The sequence below is a fragment of the Lactuca virosa genome, chromosome 8 (assembly GCF_052849685.1).
Source record: "Lactuca virosa cultivar CGN04683 chromosome 8, Lactuca_virosa_CGN04683_v6, whole genome shotgun sequence".
In the NCBI taxonomy this organism is placed as follows: Eukaryota; Viridiplantae; Streptophyta; class Magnoliopsida; order Asterales; family Asteraceae; genus Lactuca; species Lactuca virosa.
In genome coordinates this window covers 120,295,805-120,301,804 of record NC_136433.1, presented here as the reverse complement: position 1 = coordinate 120,301,804, position 6,000 = coordinate 120,295,805, and positions in this window count along the sequence as shown.

Below are 6,000 nucleotides of genomic sequence, written 5' to 3'. Positions count from 1 at the left end.
TAAGGAACTACAAAAGTTTTAAAAATGATTTCCAAAATTGTATTTAAGAAAAGGTAATCAATAAATGATGTGATGTGTACGATCAGGCGGAGCCAGTAAGTAGACCCCAAGTTACCACACCATTAATTGATATTATGTTATGATAGAATAGCATGTTAGTGATGGGCGAGGGATCTTCAGGAATTGCATTATAGAACTTCCTGATAATTGATGCCTGATAGCCTAGGGTTTCTTCCTTATATGAAATTGACATCATTTGTAACGCTCTGTTCCGAATTGACTCCTAGTCTGAGGATGTGGCTCGAAGGTCGGTCATTATAAGGATTATGGCTCTTGGAAAGGTAAGATCTAGGCCCTTTTGGGTGCGGGTGATGTATTAGAAGTGATCCGGGTGTTCAATTCGTGTTTTGGAGCCTAGGGGTATTTCGGTAAAGTGGCAGTTCGGGCTTTTGTGGAAAATGGATTTTTGTTCGGAAGGTCTTAAGAAAGGTTTGAGTTGTTAGAAGTGTAGGTCTTCTTGTCACCTTTCCATGGATATAAGGATCGTCACAAAGTGTACGCGGGGAGTACTAGCAAAGAAGGTAGTACGTTGGGCGTACCTTGGAGTACGATGGGCGTACTGACCAGGAGGGTCGCGAATGTTCCTCGGAGTACGCTGGGCGTACCATATGTACGGTGGGCGTACTCCAGTTAGATCAGAACCCTATTTTAGGGTCTTGGACCCTATTTAAACTCCTTATCTCATAACCTAAACCTAATATCTTCAGCCTCCACCCCTCTAAACCCTAGAAATCGTCTTATACCATTCATGGTGGCATTTTGAGCTTATGGAGTCCATTTTTGGAGTATTTGGCCCATTTTCAAGAATGTGGAGTTAGATGCAAAGATGGAGATCAATAAGAAGTTTATGGATCTGGCTTTTGTGACTCCTTTTCAGCTTGATGAAGGTATAAAGTTCTGAACTTGACCATTGAATGCTTAGATCTATTATGTTGAGCTTTTGGATCTTTTTGGTCACAAGAATGGAGCTTTATGGTTCCAAATCCGTTTTTAGGCTTAGGGTTGCCACCCTTGGTGCTAACTAAGTCCCTAAGGCAGAAAGTTGCCATCTTGTAGGTCTTAATGGATTCATGCAAGAGTTATGGTCATTTTCATGGAAGTAGATTGTTATACTTTGATTTTGGGTTCATGTGAGTCATAAAAGTCACCAAGTCAGTGACTTTATGGATTAAGATGTTAGGTAGAGCTCAGATCTGTAATTTGGTCCCTTGGTTTGAAGCATTAAGCACTTAATGGATTTTGTGCATCAGCCGTTTGTATGATGGGCGTACAATGTAGTAAGTTGCGCGTACAACCCTTTTGCCCAGTACGCTAAGCGTATAGAAGAGGTACGTTGGGCGTACGCTTTCAGGAGGACTTGGGCCTTAGTGGACTTCGGACCTTTGGGCCCTAATGGTTTTTGGCCTAGACTTACTGTTTGTTGGGCCTGAATGTATCTTGGGCCAATATTGGAATAGTTGGGCCTATTGGGCCTTGTGGCCCAATATAGAAATGGACTTCACATTGTGGGCCTTGGTTTGGGCCAATTCTTGGATTAGGTTGTTTGTGGGCCTTCGTGGGCCAATTGGGGTCAGGATTATTGACTAAGGAGAATATTGGGCTTTAGTAAAAGGTCCATTAGAAAGGTTCGGGCCCAATTTGGAAAATTAGGCCATTGATGGTTTTATGGACATTATTGTGTTGGGCTTTTGTTTTGGTTTGGGCCTTAGTTTTGGATCATACTAGGCCATGGGTAGAATGGTAATTTTACCCCATGCATAGATTAAGGATTATAGTATGGGACCCAATTGCTTATTGGGTATATTGATTGGTATTGATAGCTCGGGAAGTGGACAGGGTAGCAGCAAAGGATTTCATGCAGGAAGCTTCTGCAGTGCAAGGTGAGTCTTCTCACCATACCAATGGGTTTAAGGCACCAAGGCCGGCCCATTTTATGTTTTGTGGTACACTAGCTGTAGTAGAGATATGTGGTATGATTTGATTATGAATCTGTGAATCGCATGCTAGTTAGGGCTAGGGGAGATGCCTGTATATGTTGTATGAGCCGGAAGACTTGCATTCTAGTGCTGGGTAGTCAGCAATAGGTTGGCCTGATATGTAGTGCTTTTTTCCATGAGGATATTGGATGTCATGCTAGAATGAGAATGGTAATTGGTATTTGTAACTGCAATGTGTATGTTTTGAAAATTATATACGGTTAGGATCTTATAGCCTTAGAATAGCTGACTTAACCTTATTTCCTGTAGTCTTGGGGTAGAGTCTATTATTCGACAGTCTATTAGATCATGTTATGTGTATAATTTGCATGCATAAGGCAGCCAACAGCGAGGATGGATGGATGTGGACAACATGGGTTGTGGTAAGTGGGCCGAATGTTCTATGATAGTTTGTGGGTCGTAGATTTCCCTAGGGTGAGCCTAGGATGAGATTAGTGACAGGAGTCACCTGATTGTGAATTGTATGTATAGATAGAATTGTCTGATTGGAATATGTTGGTTAGTTTTTCGTTGTCCGAATGTTGCTTGTTTTGTGCTTTGTGGGACTTCTAGCAATGTGAGCTAGCTACTAAGTGAATATGCTAGGTCACATTGGACACAGGCCGGATAATCTCAGAGTGATGGACTTGACCCTATTGCGCAGCTCTTGTCTGAGTCTAACCGTTCTAGGGATGGGTCTCTTACTCGAAGGATTATCTGATCTCTGTTGCATGTGGCTATATTCATGAGGTAGCTAGTTGACATTGTTGGGAATCTTTCAGCAGCTGAGGATTGGGTGGGTTTGAGAACCTAGGAAAGCCTAGGATATGCTCCAGTGAGCTTAGTGGGGCGGTTCGGTGAAGTTGGGAACCTAGGGGGAGCCTAATAGGTGCTACGGTAGAGATCGTCTTGCTGTTTAGCAAACATTTAGTATTCCGGTGGAGTAAGTGACTTAGAGGATTCGAGAGGATTGCTGAGGAATGTATGGATAGGTGTGGAAGGTAGTATTGGGCTCGTACTTCTGAAAGCACAGGATCCATTCTCGAATCGGTGAGAGTCTTGAAGAATCTGAGAAGCTTATGGGAAGGAGAATTCTTGGTTATGCCTTGAGCATGGGAATAGCTGTTTTGCAGAATGAGGATGAGCACGCATGGGTGGGATCAGGGTTTGGTCCCAGCTCCGGTGGTGAGCCAGTTAGTGGAAGGACTGCCAGGATTTCGAGTTCGCCTTGGATTTCTTGTATCAGGCGGCAAGGGTTGATTGTGCGATTTATTGTGCTTTCGGATTTGAAACTATGTCTTGGGAATAGTTTATAGTCGGCTTAGAGCAAAGGTTGCTCCAGCTACTGTATTTCAACCGTTGGCGATTGAGCTGGTGAGTGTGTCAGTGTGCGAGACCCTGAATGATATGGATCTCAGAACCAAGGACGGAAGATTGATTAGGAGTACCTCAATGAGAGAGGTTCAGGCCAGGTGAATTTATTGGAGGGTCTCGGGCGGAGACCCAAGAGTTTGGATCAACTTTTGAGAGGCCAGTAGGGTCGGATCCAGTGCAACGTTTGCAGGAACTGCAGGATGAAGTTTCGTTTCAAGGCTTTGGATTGTCATTGGGATCGGAATGAGGTGTTACATCATGCTCTCAGAGTGGTCGAGGTATCACAGGAGGAGGTGGTCAGGATCCCTTCAGATATTTGTGGATATGCTATCTTCGACCATTTCCGGTGGATACCAAGTATTTGTATCGCTTGGAAATTATGATAAGTTGGATATCGGGTTGGTTTTCTGCTATCGTCCGGGTTAGCAAGGGTTGTCAGATGCCATTCAGCATGTCGAGGAATCTTTGAGAGATCTTCAGACGAATGTATCTTGTGGATCGGATTCCGCATGTACCGTGATTGCTTCGAGTCGTTGTCGGAATCTATTCAGTGATCTGGGTTGCTACGGGTGTAGCGGGTTTGGCCACGCCTTCAGGGATTGGCCATAGGGAGCAAGCCTGTTATATTTTCGTTGTGATCAGGTGGACGACAAGGAGGTCGACTGTCTGACGATCAGGGAGGAGCAGTGAGTGCACCTGCTCCAATCATTTTCGGGGTTGGTTCAAGGGCTTGAACGAGGGAGTTATGACTAGTTTTCAGTAGCCTTAGTATTTATGTTTGGAAGACCCATCGGGATTGCCGAGGGAAGAGGGAGTTGTTGTGGAGGTTTTGGTTAGACTATCCGTTCATTGGACTCCGAGATCTGAGCGTAATATCGCTTTTAAGCGTTTGAAGTCATGATGTTGTTGGAATACGAGAAGTGTTAGCTGGTTTTCAGGAGTTGTGTTGTTTTCGGAAGGGTTTCTTATGGTGCACTAGTTTGGTAAGCATCGGTTATCAGCAGATTAATTATTGGAACGTAAGAAGGATTGAGAATCCTTCAATTTTCATGATTCAAGCGGACATAGTCGATTCTAAGTGGGGGAGAATCGCGCAGGTGTGCAGGATAGGGGCAGGTATGAAACCGGGATGGGTTTCTCATCCTCATCGAGGAAAAGTGGCAGCCTAAGTGGCTATTTGGTTTGAGAGTTGTGTGAGTTTGAAGTTCGGTAAAATTTCCCAACATATGAATCGCGTCTCATTGGTGCTTAATAGCAAAATTTGGGGAATCAATTTGGGGTTCCGGTCATGGATTGAGTTCAGTCGGGGTGTTCAGTCGAGTGCGTGCTCGACTCTGTATGTAATTTGAATTGATAGGTTAGGGGTAAGGGTTTTGGGCTGTGATGATGTTAAGGCGGGAAGTGTTGTGAGACTACGGGGGTTCCGTAGCATTCGCTAGCAGCCAGATATTGTGGGAAGTGCTGTAAGTCTGCGGGTGTAGCCGTAGCATTCATGGATTAGTTCAGATGATTTAGGCCAGGGTGGGCCAGTTTGCAAGGTTGTGAGTAGGTCACAACATAATTGGAATCAGGAAACGGTAGGTTGAAGGAGACCGGGTATGATGTAAGACTACAATTATTCTGGTAGCATTCACCTTTTGAGTTGGATTCAGGGGCGACAGGTTGTCGGCCTATCATGATCGGATGGATAAAATGGATGGAAGGAGCCATGAGTGGCTGTACAGATAGGGCAGTTATTGTCAGACGAGGTATCCTTCGGATATCATGTGGGATTGTTGTGTGTGTGCATCTATCTCAGTGATCGGGTAGATGTCTGGTGTATCGGACTGTGGAAGTCAATTTGGGACCAGAGAGGTCCCGGTTGGTCTTCAGGAAAGCAGCTATGGGGCAGCAAGAGGAGTTGGAGTGACTTCAGTGAATTGGGGTTCGTGCATGGAATTGCTTGTTATTCGGTAGCCGTAGTTGACCGGTGATTTTGTCCTTTTGGAAGCCTCAAGGTATTTCGAGTGGGAAGTATTCTATCTAGACTGGTTTCTTGTGAAATCAGTTCGATGATGATTCGATGTGGGCAGTCTGTCAGGGAGACAGGCCATCTCGAGACTTAAGATTTCAAATGGAGCAGATGTGATCAGGTTGCAAGAAATTCGTTCATCTCCGTGTTCTAGAACCCTACGAGGGTTGGTTTCAGTTGCCTTAGGAAGGTTGTGGCTCTCGGGTTTGTAGCTGTGTTGCTCAGGTTGTTTGGTATGTCGGGGATGGTGATGCATGATTTCGAGGACGAAATCTAATTTAAGTGGGGGAGAGTTGTCACGCTCTGTTCCGAATTGACTCCTAGTCTGAAGCTGTGGATCGAAGGTCGGTTATTATAAGGATTATGGCTCTTGGGAAGTTAAGATCTAGGCCCTTTTGGGTGCGGGTGATGTATTAGAAGTGATCCGGGTGTTCAGTTCGTGTTTTGGAGCCTAGGGGTATTTCGGTAAAGTGGCAGTTCGGGCTTTTGTGGAAAATGGATTTTTGTTAGGAAGGTCTTAAGAAATGTTTGAGTTGTTAGAAGTGTAGGGTTTCTCGTCACCTTTCCGTGGATATAAGG